Source organism: Leptosomus discolor, chromosome 23 (assembly GCF_034619465.1).
Source record: "Leptosomus discolor isolate bLepDis1 chromosome 23, bLepDis1.hap2, whole genome shotgun sequence".
In the NCBI taxonomy this organism is placed as follows: Eukaryota; Metazoa; Chordata; class Aves; order Leptosomiformes; family Leptosomidae; genus Leptosomus; species Leptosomus discolor.
In genome coordinates this window covers 8,103,974-8,118,374 of record NC_141413.1, presented here as the reverse complement: position 1 = coordinate 8,118,374, position 14,401 = coordinate 8,103,974, and positions in this window count along the sequence as shown.

The window sequence follows — 14,401 nt, the reverse complement described above, 5'->3', positions numbered from 1 at the left end:
CAGGCAAGGGCTACTTCAGGAACAGGGATGACTCCGAGCCAGTATTGACACCGTCAATGGAGACAGTTTACTTAGCAGGCAGGGAAGATGCATCTGTTAAGGCAGCCAATAGATTCCCCTGTTGTTGAACAGCAGCTGCCTTATCGAGGAAGGGGAATTTCCTTTGCATGGTGGCAGTGTTACCCCACAAACACACAGCTGCTCCCCACGCCGCCAGCTCGGAACGTTGATGAGCAGGGGCTCCACAGCTTGGGCGACTGGAGATGGGCAATCCCTTCCTGGCTCTGTTCACGGGCCTCTGCAACACGCTCCTGAAAGGAGCAATTATTTTAGTCAAGATCTTGTCAATAACCTTCTCGGTCCCTGGCTCACTCACACTCTGGCCGAGCCATTTCTCCTTCACTCCCAAGCGCCTGCAAGCCCTTGGTCCTCCGTTACTCATGCAGTAACTGGAGACGCTGCCCACAAAGTAGCACGAAAGCCTGAGAGCCCAGATTCACAGCATCTCCCACAGACAACCACGGAGCTCACCCAGAAAGCACCGTTGTCCCGGGCTCTTTCTCCAGTCAGCAGAGATGCTGGCACCCCGGGAGGTGCAGTGACATCCCAGCCTCCCCGGGCTCTCCTGGCCGCTCCGCTCCCTTTGCTCGGCTCTCGCACATCCCAGCACCAGCTGCAGGAGCACCACGTGGAGCAGCGCACGGCGTGTTTACAGTAAATCCTCCCGGCACATGCCTCCATAGCCCACCACTCATCCAGGCGAGGAGCCGAGGGGAAAAAAATGAAAGAATATTGAACTTCTAATGCACTGTAATTACGAAATGATCCTATCTCAGAAGCAATGGGGCCCCGTGGGATTTATTGCTGTATTAACAGTGGTTTTCCATTGCATTACTTAATGAATAATGTCTAGGCTAATAGCACACCAAAAAAAAAAAAAAAAAGGAGAACACAACTCCAGTGTAATTATTATTTCTTCTAATGCAGCCACTTTTTACATAAATACCCATCTCTCTTTATTGGGTTGTTGTTTAAAAAATGTTTCCTATTAAATTGCCATCGGTGCGAGGCATGTATTATCGTCATTATTTTTACTTTTGCTATAAAAGATATTTTCCCACTCCCTGATGCTCTCGCACACCCAACTGACCACTCAGTTCCCATCCATGCCCCTGGTGCCACCCTCGGCTTTGCTCCCCGGGTTCTCAAAAAACTGCAAGATCTCAGCTGTGCAAACAGCCGAGCCTCTGTTTATTTTGGTAGCCTCACAAAATATTTATGGAGAGTTATTCGAGCAGAAAGGCTGAATGGAGATCATTGCAATGTGTCAAATTAAAGAGTGCTTAATGCTGCCTAATCTCCTGGTAATTACTGTTGTGGCAGTGGATGGCATTAGAGCTGGGTAAGAAAGCTAATGATAGTCAGATAGGAGCCTGGCTGGGTGTCAGTGCGAGGCGGGGTGGAGAGCAGGCTTCTGTCATCAGGCGGCTCCAACAAGTGGGTCTTTTTCTCTCTCTATTTATCAAAGGTCCCGCTCACCATTTCAGCGGGATCCTCACTCGTGCACACGATCAGTTACTTGTACAGCAGCGATACGCTGACACCCCAAATGCAGGTCTCGGTGCTGGGCACTGTGCATGCCTTCAGAGGGAGGCAGCCCGTGCCCCACGGAGCTCATCATCAATTAAAACAAAGCAGACAAGGAAGCTTTATTATCTCCATTGTAGAGCTGGGGAATTAAAGTACCTAGAGACTAAGAGACCCAGCAAATAATAATAAATGCTACTTGGAACTGCTGATGCTTATCTGAACTTTGCAGAGTTTGTGTCACACTAATTACTGGGGCTGTGTCTGATTAGCTCTGCATTCGCTTGAGGATTATTGTGCCTATCTGGGCATCCCACACTCGGATCACTGCTGTGGTTTGAGTGTCAAAACCAACCACCTGTGGGGCAAGTGGGACTTCAATCCTCATGGCTTGTCTAGATTTCGTCCTTGATGAGGTCAACAGCAAGTAGGGGAAAAAAGACAGGGAGACAACTGGCTTGATGGGTTTCCGAGGTGCGGCTGGACCAGCCTATTTAGATAGCCGTATTTAGCAGTACCAAGTAGCCATTAGACACATTCACACAGTAAACACTGGGTTTGTTCCTGAAGGAATCTTCTTTCTCTGTTTAATGGGTTTGCAACAGTAAACTCATTGCCCTGGCAACAAGCTATGATGTCAGAAGAAGTTGGTTCTGACATCTTCAGGGGAACAAGCAGGAGCAGCTGATGAACCCCGGAACAAGAAAGATTCCCATTTTGATGCCAACTACCTAGTACCAGCACCGGAAAAAAGAGGTCTCAGCTCTCCCAGATACACAGCCCCAGACAGGCACAGTTTCTGGGCAGAAAAATGTGATTCAGCATTTTCCCCCTCATCAGTAGCTCTGCAGTACCACCAGTACTACGGCAAACCCGCCCCTTGCAAGTTCAGTACTGGTGCAGAGGTCTTCTCTCCCACCACTAACTGCACGCTGCAGTCACAGCCCAAGGCAGTGGCAAGCGTCGACCATCCCAGGAATTCACCGAGAGCCTTGGGACTCTCCACCTACCCAGGCCCTGTCCTGCAGGCTGCATGAGAAGCCGGGCAGTTCAGGGTGGAAGGCAGAGCGGAGGGATACGGGAATGGGCTTGACAAGGGGAGGGAGGGATGAACCGGTCTGTTCCAGTTACGGAGCTCAGCAAGCGAGAGGTTCATCATTAACTGTCAAACAGCGGTTTTAATCAGCCCTGCTCCTCGGCGGAAGATAGATTTAATATCAAGGCACATTTTCAGAGCCATTAGTTTAATTATGACAGGTGTCTGCAAACTGGATGGCTCCGCTTTCAAGCTATGAATGACAGCGTTTAATTCTCTGGGCCCACGGGGGCCACTAGGGTACTTTACAAAAATGAGCTTCCATTAAAGCATAAGTGTTTCTTTCTTTCTTCCTCCCTTTCTTCTTTTTTTTTTTAATACATATATAAATATATATTTCTCGCCTTTTGCTCTCTCTTCTCTGCATGCTTCAAAATGAGAGCTGATCAGAAAATTGCCCTTTAGTGGAAGGCAAAATAATTTTCCTTGCCCATCAGGAGTTATATTACAGGTTAGGAAGGCTGTGCCCCATGTCTTCTGACCAGGCGGAAGCACAGCAATTTGTGGCTTAACCTTTCCATTATCCATCTGTCTTCAGTGTTTTCCCAATAAATAGGTAAATACGCAATAACAACAAATAATGGAAGCTTTGGATGCCTACAGGATGCTGCTTGCTCCAAGCAGAGACTAAAGCCAGGTTACTCTGAGCCCCTCCAGGTCTGCTGGCAGAAGGCTGCTTGGCTTCAGCATCCAGCGTGGGCCAAGATGTGCTGCACATCTCCCACCTCTGTAAGCAGCACCGTGTCAGATGAGGAAGATACACGTAGTGTTGATCCTCCTTCAGTGCTCAGCTGCTACAGCCTTTCCAGATCAGAGCACTTCATATGCATCCATTTTAGGCACCAAAAAGCCTTTCCCTTGCCCTTGATCCCTAAAAAAAAGGGGGAGGTTTTACACGGCCATGCATGGGGCAGGGTGGGGTAACCCTATCGGGACTTCTGCAGCTTTTGGGAAGTTTGGATTAATTTTGATAATTCAAATGTAGTGGGTCAGCAGAGCTACAGGCCTCAAAGATCATTAAGTTTTAAGAAAAGTAACAGATGAAGAAAGATAAGGTATGAATGAACGAGCAGAAAGGGTAGTAGTGTGAGCCTGTGCATTAACAGACACCAAATACTCAGTACAAAAAGAGCCAGTCACAGCAAAAGGTTCAGATAAAGCTTGTAAAACATCCAAAACCCCCTCATCGACAGAAAAGTCAATGTGACCATTTGTTTTTTCAGTTCTGTTACCCAAAGAACTCTTCACAGAGAGGCAGCAAAGGTTTCTGCTATCCTTCCTGTGGTTATCAGACGGCCTTTGTCTACTGTGGTCCCTCACATGTGAGCTGCTCCAGTGACAGCACTGGATTTCCAAAGGATCCAGGACTTTCAACATCTCCTGCCAGCCAGCCGTGCTCAGTCTCTAAGACATACCCCACAGGCTGAGCTCATTTTAAGGACTGGGTGACTTTGTAAAACTAACTCCAGCTGGCCCTATTATTTAGCACTCAGCTTTTGGAGGTGTTTCTTAAAACCAGGACTCCAGAATGGCTGCATTAAAGTCAGGCAGCAAAGCAACTCACCCAGTCACACCTCCCGTGCCCAGGCTGGGCTCCACGTGGATGGACTCGTGATGGAAAGCTCTTTGCTGCCTGACTTGGCTTGTTACTTGGGTGGTGGCAGGCGGGGTTACTGGTACCAACTGGAGCTTACATTTATATTTTAAGAAAACTGAAGTACTTGGTGATCCTCCAGTCACAACATTTTAGTCCCACTTACAAAGGAAGAAACAGAGGTGAAGAGAGAGAGGAAGACTTGTCCTACCTCTCAGGGTGACAGGGTAGAACGCCTGGCTTGCCAGCTCCCTGTCTCCACCCTGCATTTTTTGGAATACGCGGTACAGCTCTGAGCAGCTCTTACTGCAGCGCCTCAAGCATTCCCTGTGCTCTCACCCCAGCCCTGGCAGTTTATCAGCCCACGGCTGACAGTGCTTGTCAAATTCCCCGCTTCCCTTGGCAGAGCTGCCCCTACAACTCACACCTCCCCAGGGGCTGGATGGACACGTTGGGTGGATGAACATGCTCTCCCTAGTCGGCTCTCTGTGCCATCCTACCCCGCCGTGGATCTGTCCCTGGACAGCACGTGGGTGGCGAGAGGAAGAGCAGGACCTGGACTGGGCGCTGTTTGCTGCCCAGGACCCAGCTGTGCCCGGAGCAGCGGGCGGCCCTGCATCGCGCTGCTATCCTGGCTGTACAGTGACCTCTGCTGCAGAGCACAGCAGCTACCAGCGACGCACGCCGGCAGCCACAGCTGACATGCATCTCTGGAGAAGCAGAGCAGCTCGCACCCTAGACGCTACCTCCATCTCCTGCAAGACTCTTCTGGCCTTCCCCCCCCCCCCCCCCAACACCCCAAGTTCCCGTTGTGCCTGCCTGCAACCGCCTCGCCCTGTTCTTGGGTCCTGCAAGGGCAGACCCACCGCATGTCAGCTCCCCAGCTCCTGCTGGGAGCCCCAGAGAGCAGAAAAGGGAGTTAAAGGGTACAGTGATGACTGCTGTGCTCAGACTGCCTGGGACATGCTGCAAAAAGGTTCTCAGCAAGAGAAACATTTCTCCAGCTCTCCCAAGACACAACTGATGTAGACCGGGCTGCCTCAGAGTTTTGCCCTGGCATCCCAGCCTTGCCCTGCTGCTCTGCCATCCATTAGTGTCACTGCCTTTGCGTACAGCTCTGCAATGAAACTAGCTTGAAATTTTCCCAGGCAACACTCCTCTGTAGGAAAATGCCAGCCTGGCACACTGCAGTGCTCCCTGGGCTGGGCTGGTTTCAGAGAAGTGCTGACACAGCAGCGTCCAGCAACTGAGCACAGCCTGCCAGCTCTCCAGCCTGGCTCGGCTGCCCCAGGAGCCCGGGCTGCCTGGCTTCAAGGTCTCTCGGCAAGAGGACAGCCCTAGACCAGGGCCTGTCGGCACAAGGAGCCCCCAAGGCCCTTACTTCCAGTCTGTGCAGTCTGGAGTCTTTCAGAGTGTTTCTAAAAGGTCAAAAGGAAATATCACTTCTACTTTTCCCCAAGTCTGATTTTGAAACATTTAAGTCTCCAGCCAGTCCTAAACGCTGTTATTTCTTACTCCTAATTCACAGGGTCTCTTGTTATCTCCACATGTCCGTGACCTTTCTGTCATGTGTTTAGGAGCTGATGAATGGTAGTTAAGACATGCCAAACTCATTCCACTTGCGAGACAAGCCACACCAGTCTCAAAGGGCATCAGGGAAATCACTTCTCATCCAGCCCTTCTAGCCCCTGCTGTAAGCACAAGAAACACCACTTTAGGTCTCCTCTGGTATAAACCAGCAGAGCTCCAGGTACAGACTACTGAACTATGCTGATTTATGCTAGCTCAGTATCTAGCAGAGACTCCTGGAGACCTGCCTTGAGCACTGACAGAACGTTGAAGCCTTTTGTGACTTTTTTTTTTTTGCATCCATTTATACAACGAACTCGCTTAAGTGGTGTTGCCAAACTCATGCATGCAAAACCGGTCTAGATAGACACTTGCATTCAATACTTGAGAAGCTTATGGACTTGTAGAGGGATTTTTAAAAAGCATCTAGGCGATGGAGGTGTCCAGCATGAACTGTTTTTAAATGGAAATCAGATGCATAATGCGTTTCAGAGTATTTTGTACAGCCCTCCAGCATCCAGTCACCTCTCACGTCCACAGCTGCTTTGTAAACATGGCCTGTGGGTGCTAAACTCCAGAAAGCTGCTGGGATTTCATGGGAAAGAGACATTTTCAAGATCCATGACCAAAGTTAACAGCAAAGTTGATTCAATTTCTGCACAACTTTCCAATTCCTTAAAAAAAAAAAAAAACCAAACCCGAACAATGTGTTTGTCAAAAACACAGTCCTCCCCCCTTCCTTTTCACCCTGTTTGGAAATGCCGCTGCCTTTGTTCCTTCCCAGAAGGGGTCTGGCAGGTTCTAGCACAGGAGGAACCAGGGAGAAACAGCAGAAGTTCTTTAAGTCGAAACACAAAACTACCCATATTCAAAACAAAGAGCATGGGAACTTGGCAGAAAGAGAGGGTGTCTAAGTTACCAAAGCAGTCATAACTCAAGAGCTGACAAATTATGTGGGTTTGAAATGAGTATTTATTCTGGTATTTAATACTACAAATCCAGAGTGTGGAAACTACTATACTGCTACATCACATTGTCTTTAGTGCCTCCAAGTCACTCAGGGCTATAAGGACCAAGCACTGTTGTGGTTTATATAATTCAATGCCTTTCTTACAATGTTCTACTGCAGAAAAATACATAATCAGCAGGGAAAGGGATTCCCCTGCTAGTTTCTAGGCTAGCATTGTTTCTGAAACTTCAGAGCTCTGGAAGGCATTGAATAGTGCAGGGGAACTTGTGGCAGAGAAAGCCTACCAGCTCCCAATCAACCCTTTACCTCCATTTTGAAAGTTACATCTCCAAAACGTCTCAGCTTTGGAGTAAATCTGACTCAAGTTAGCAGCACAGAGTGTTTCCTCACCATGTGGCAGCACCTCACCAGCAATCCAGCTGTGCAGAACCACAACTGGCAGCTGGGCTGGCACTGGGTGGAGGAGGGGATGCTCAATTATGCAAGTTCCTTACTTCATCCCACTGAGAAGGGAGTAACAATACCAAGCTTCCCCTGCAAAAAGCCTAAAAATCGATGGTCAGCAGCTCAGCAGAAGAGATTTCTGTTTCTCTTTTTCCTATTACTGTAGCAATGAACGTGAGCTGGGAAGTTTGGGACTAGATTCATTCTGATTTTTATTTCTGTTTGTTGATCCTTAACGGGTCTCCAAAGCTTAGAGGGAGCAGCATTTCCCTGAGCGGACAGCAGTGCTGTTAGACTCGCCCCAGGACACCGGGTGCTCTCACTACTGAGATCTTCCTTGCATCATGCAGATGCAGCAGTGACCTTCAGGAAGGTCTGGATCCTCAAGAGATCCTGACCTGATTTTGTAGACCCAAAAAGTGGGGCTTTAAGGCCCAATCATCATATCAGGCGCTTATTGCAGTCTCTGTTACTCCACAAAATTTGCTGAGAAGAGCGCGTTCTGCCCTAGACCCCAGCAGAGGCATTACTTCAGGTTACCCTGGGATTAGGTAAACGTATGGCAACAGCCCATGTTCATGCCATGCCGCCTGCTTTTTCCTGCGTGTTCAGCAGGCTTTTTTGTATTTTATTTCAAATGCGAACCAAATTAGTGAGAGCAGCACATTTCTGTTTTTCTAGTGAATACTGTTGTAATGACTAATTGCTACAGGAATTCACCTCTTCGTCTAATAAACCCAGCCCAAGTGAATGCAGAAAGGAATCTATTGTTTTAAGTGTGTAATAATGGGGAAAAGGGTTTTTATGACTCTCCATGACCTTTAAAAGGAATCTCGGAAAATGGCTGGACAAAGCAAACAAAGATTCCCACGAAGAAGGTGTCTGCAGTGGATGCCTTCCATATGAGATGGATTTTTTTAAAAAACTCAGGTAGAGATTCTCATGTCCACGATATGGGAAACACCTCAATGGAGGCAGATGGAGGAGTAGCCATTTCAAAAGAAAGTGTGTCTACTTTCTGCTAATAGTAGCTTTGGTTTAACTACAAATAAAATATTCAATGAAGAACACTCAAATCAGTATGATTTGACTTTGTTTCAGAGAAGAAATGACGGATTCAGTTTCCTTTCCCTAACCCATCCTCAAGACCTTTAGTACTGTCAGTAGGAAACAGAGCCCAATGGACAAACCCCACTCCTTCAGTACTGATCCACACTAGGGTTAGTTTGGGGGGAAACAACAAATATGGGTGAGCCAGAACTGACATCTGGAGCAGGACTCGAAAGGCTTACAGATAGCCAGACATTTAGAACTTCTTTGCACCCAGTAACCGTGGTAGTTCACACCACTCTGCCTGTGTAGGTGACCAGGCTGCAGCGAGCACTAGAAGTTACAATCCCTGGCCTGGCTCAGCCAAGAACACCTAAAGCCCTGCCATTTGGAGTCCTGTGGTCACAGCAAGGTGCTGCCCTTCCGACCTCTGGAAGGGAGGCCAGCCTTCCCGAGCCTGCAGGCTGCCTACCAACATTTTCCAACGGCTAGGAGCCACCAGACCTGCCCCACCTACCTCGGAAAGCCTGGTGCTGGCTGCAGATGAAGGCCCAGACCAGGAATTGCACAGAGCTCACCCAAATTCATCAGTAATAAATAATGGAGAGTACAAACGCTCCCAGCAAGTGATGACGTCATTGAAGTTATACCCCTTCACATTGCGTGCTGGCCACAGACAAGGGTACCCCGTACATCACGGCTCTGTGCCCAGAACCACTCCCCTGCCATTAGTGTCACCAAGTACTCACAGGGTATTTGAAGGTGCCTGCAAGCAAGACTCCGTTGTCCCGAAGGCCAATCTGATGCTAAGGAATAGTCTCCTTGTGTCACAATCCACCACCTCAGCCCCACTGGTGCGAGACCAGGAGTCAGTCTGTCCCTCCCCAAAAGCACAGCAGCACCCCCTGACATTTACAGCTGCCACTGAGGCACCAGTGCTTCAGTAACAGGGTATCGAAGGCCTTAGACACAGAAGTTAACTAACCTACGCTGGGTAAAGTCAACACAAGGCTGAGGCACCACACAACTCTCACTTCAGCCCTCCAGAACCAGTAAGGAGATCCCTAAACCTTGTGTTTGCTTTTGCAATGGGGATGAACTTTACTCCCAGCAAGGAGTTTATGCTGCTTGACAGCCAGCTGGGTACTTATTGCCACAACTAAACAAAAGCCAAAAATGGTTGTCACATTGCAAAGTGGCATTAACCACCCAGCGTAGAATCCACTAAATGCCTTTGAGGAGAGCCACTGAAAGAACACGTCAATGTGGTTTTCCATTTCCTTCACCTTAAACGCTAGGAAGAATCAAGCGAGGAACAGTATTTGGACTATACAGCCTTCAAACACTTTACCAAAAGAGAAGACCAACATTAGTACCTATGCACTGTCATCACCAAGAAATAAAGTGTTGTAGTTCCCAGGACCTGGGAGATGCTCTGAGCATTATTACTCTTTGGCTGGGAAAGCTGCTTAAGTGCACAAGAGGTCTATACTTACAACAAGGGATATACCAGAACATTTGTGAATCTGCCTTTCTAAGGCAACAGCCCTTCTTCCCTTCCTCTTCTCCATAAAGAAAACACATAGCAAAACTATGTAAGTTATCAGCTGAGCCATGAAAAAAAGCATCTTCCCAAGATTACACAAGGATTACAGCAAACACTAGGAAATGAAACTGTGAACTGTGCTGAAGAAATACAATTGCATTGAGATCAAGAAGAGGAGGAGCAGTATTGATGAGGTATAGGTGGTCAGAGGGGTGCTCATCCTTGAGCCACTTGCCACCAGAAGCCCCATTTACGACTCCAGAAAAGACTTAAACAGAGGGTTTTGCACTGGCTTTGTGTGGTCTGAGGTTCCTGGGCACTGGTTACATGGCACTCTAGGAGACACTCACCACCCAGCTTGGACACTGAAGTCAGGGCAGTTGCTTCTCAGGCACACAGTGCTTGTGGTGGAGAGGTTTTCTTTCTGGAGAATGACGCAAGGAAGCCACAGTGGCCTGCGGAGCACCTTTGGCTGCAGGGAGAGCATGGGGAGCGCTAGGCATACAGAAGGGTCTCTGCAGCCTCTTATCTGGGGCCAGACACCTGGGCCACAGGCACCTTCAATGCTCTCAGGTACAAATAAACTAGAACTGCCACAGAGAAGAAACTGGCAGAACAAAGCTTGAAAAATCCCTAAAGGCTTCAAGCAAACACAGCCCCATATTACTACTTCTGTAGTATCTCATTATTTAAGTCAAAACACATGATTTTAAGAAAGCTGACTCAGGGCTTTTAACGCTTGGGGTTGCCAACGCTGTACGTGCACAAATGCTTTTCAGAGGTTCTGATCACCTGCAATTCACACCAAATTGCAGGTAGCTAGCACTTAAAACAGCAAGCCTGTAATTTTATATGCAGTTGCTGTTTTATTTCCTGCTTTCTATTCTGACCTTGATATTTTTGTGGTCCCAGGCAGATATAGCTAGTGGAAAAAACCCACCACTTTGTTCTCATGCAAAGCTGTTTCATCTCAGAAAAGGTGGTGAATTTTTATGCCTGGTGGCAAATACACAACCCATAATCCCAAGTAAAAAGCACTACCTGTGGCAAACTGGCTTCTGAGCAGCACAGGGACACGTTCCCTCGGAGAAACTGGCAGGAATTTTGTTAAGGTCAAGCTCTGACTCCAGGAGGGACAATACCAGATTTTACAGGCTGGCAAGCAGTCACCTTGTTGCTATTCAGAGCGGTATGAGCTTGTCCATTTGTCTTTTACTGTAGTTAAAAAAGAAAACAATAAAGGAAGGGAGGAAAAAAAAAAAAAGACACATCAACACAACTACCAAGATCAGCTCTCCAGAAAGAAAACTACAACATATAGGTTACAGTTTCCTGCTAAAACAAACCCCCTCACAGTATGATTTCATAGGCCATGCTAATTATTTTTAGGGCAAGCATAATAAAACCCAGGTGATTTGCCTTTAGCAATTTCTTCTTATCTTCACACAGCTCCGGATCATTTACCCACATGGCAAGCAATTACAATGAGCCCTGCAGTTCCTAACAGACATCTTTTGTCGAAACCCGGCAAGAGTACACAAAGGTTAATATGCTTTTGCACTACAAAAATCTGGGCATTGTCTTGTGTATTGTAAGACGTGCTCGTGACATGCTGAATTCAGCTGATTTACAAGATCAGCAAAACAGAAGGTTTCCCCACTGGGAGCCTTTTTCTAACTATTTCCTCATCAGGATGTTGGCGTGCAGGAGTCTGATTTGCCATGCGTCTGCTCGGAGCGCGGAGCGGCGTTTCCAGCCAGGCGCACATCCCTCCCCTCGCCCTCGCCCCCGCAGACTATCACGCTCTGCAGTGCCCTGTGCCGCTGGCCAGGCTGCCATCCCCCTCGCTGCGGCTGGAGCAGCAAACTCCTAATGGAGAGAAACCCAAAATCTCCCCGCGCCAGTGCCCTCTGCTTCCCACCTCCCTCACACAACAAGGGACACTAATTCCGGCCTGCCTGGGCTAAGCTGGGGCTGCCACCGTTACTGCAGGGCTGAGCCCTCTTCTGACTTCAGGAGACGGGGGATGAGTCGGGGAGGACGTGTGAGCCCTGCCTGAGTGCGCTGAACTCGAGAGGAACGTCTCAACCCCCTGCCATATTGCTGGATGTGAAGAGGAGGTTACAACAATAAAGTCCCCGTGCAGCCTCTTCTGGGGCGCTAGGATATCTCAAATTCAGGCCCTCAAGCATAAACCTGCTCTTATGCCGCGTACCACAGGTCCCCAGCTAGGAAAAGCGCATTTTGGTGGACTAGGTTGAGGCCCTGGGTTCACATTTCCATCCTATCAGCCCTAGCAGTGGGCGCAAATGTAGCTGGGGGAAAGTAAAGCTCGGTTTATAATGTGGAAGATCTACAGAATTCCAGAGCTTTCCCCTGGTCCCTGCCCATAAACGCAACATCATTAGAGAGGTTTTATGTTCTCAGGTCCAGCCTGTGCAAGTTCACTGTCCAGTCAGCCGCCTTCTGTCTTTGTTTATCACCAGGGGAGTTGCACTGGCTGTCACCAAACCCGGTGCTCAGCACTGCGCTGGGCAGACGTGCTGCCTTTCGTTCGCCACACTCGATGCAGCCTGGGCTGGTAAAGCGAAGCTCCTGAGGGCTCTGCTTTCCTGCACGTCCTTGTCACATGTCCACTGATGTCAAACCGACAGAGCAGTGGAGAAGTCTCCTCGACCCGGAGGGATGTCAGGGCCGGTCTTCTCACCTTCGGAGACTACAGCCTGTGTTTCTTGATTGCAGGACTTAGCCAGCAAGAAAGAACCAGGCCAGTCCACGGACAAGCTGCTGAGACCTGGCTGACTGTTGTCCCTCTTCTGCTCTGCCTTTGCTCCAAAGCATCTGGTGCATGTCCAAAGTTTGTCTCAGGTCTCAGGCATTGACAGTGAAACGTAAGCAGGACATTGTGTGAGAGGGGAAACAAAGGAAAAGGAGGAGAGAAGTTCATTTGTTCTCTAGTGCAGGGCACTGGTGGCTGTTTTCATGACGTTGTGCGTCTCTCTCTAGGTATTAAATGTAACATACATTTAAGCTAACACTGGGGTGCCTAAAGAGTAAAGACAGAAGATGTTTCCTCAGCATTTCTTTATATCAAAATATATATTTGTATTGATGAAGTACTGGCTGTCAGGCTACCAACAGAAAATCACTCTTGATGCAATAAAACTCGCAGCCTGTTCAGCTCTGCTAGCAGTAACCCTACTCCAGCATTTAATTACAATTTCCAGACTGAGAAAACCAACCCAGCTTGATAGGAATGGAAAATACCACCAGCACCATAGGATCCTACACCACAGGGATGGTACTTGGTCCCAACATGTCCCTGAACAAGCCATTTACAGGAGGAGAAGCCTGGTGTACGGCATAAAAAAATAATTAAAAAAACCTTCAGAAAGGTTGGCAGCATAAAAATTTCTGGCTCTGTCATCTCTCTGTTTCTGCGAGCAGCAAAAGATCCATAATTCTCACACTTAATGTAATTCCAAGGCATCTAAAGTGATTTACAGTCAGTTTACTCAATACTTTCAGCTTTATTTAATGTAACAGTTATGGCACATAAAAAGTTTATTGAAAATCCTTTGGGAGTATGATTGAGTAAGAAACAGTCATTGCTAATACCATTACAAGAGCTGAAGAGAAGGATCCCAGCATGTTCTCTCAGTGACCTTTATGGCTCTGTGATCCAGGGTTACACCAGGAAATCCTCCCCTGCCCTCGGAGGGGAACGGTGCCACGTTGCCTTCTTCCCTCGTGGGGTGCAAACAGCTTGAGAGGCACCTCGCTGCCACGCCGAGCCCTGGGCCTGCGCTGCCTCGCCAGCAGGATGCGAAGGAAAGGAAGTTCTGGGAAGCTGAGGGGGGAGGAATTTCCCTCCTGCCAAACTCACTCATTTATGCAGTTATTTATTTTCATATTTGCCATTTGCAAGCAGAGCTGAATCTCTTCTCAACAGAGCAGAGGAGTTGTTTTGGGTGGGGTTGGGATGAAAATGGGGTTGCAGTAGAGGGAAACTGCATGGATCCTTCCCAGCTCAGCTCCCTGCGGTGCCATTGACTCTTTCAGCATCACCAGTCTGTTAAGCTTCTCCCCAAATGTGAAATTGCAAAAGATGTTAATTTGCCTTGGCAATTAACAAACATTACTTTTACTATCATTGTAGCAATAACTATAATTTAATAATTGCCAACACTGTTAGTGATTACATCCACAGTGGTGAGCATATCTCAACATCAATTTTTGTTGGATATTCTTGCAGCGTTGGCAGCCCACCAATGTTGCCTGAAACAACAGAAGATTCACATTTATCTTAAAAGGGTAGAAGACGAGCATAATAATTATTACTGTCATGTTGGCAGCACCTAGAAGCTCCAGCCACAGACCAAACCCAGACTGTCCACATGGCACACATACAACCTGCTACAATCCCTCCCGAGGATGCTGGGGCGAGCACTCTGTTGCTCCATCCCTCGTGCCATGGCTGGATGCAGGCTGCAAAGGAAGGCTTTAGCCTGGTTAGCCCAGCTCCGTGGGCAGCCTCTGATGTTC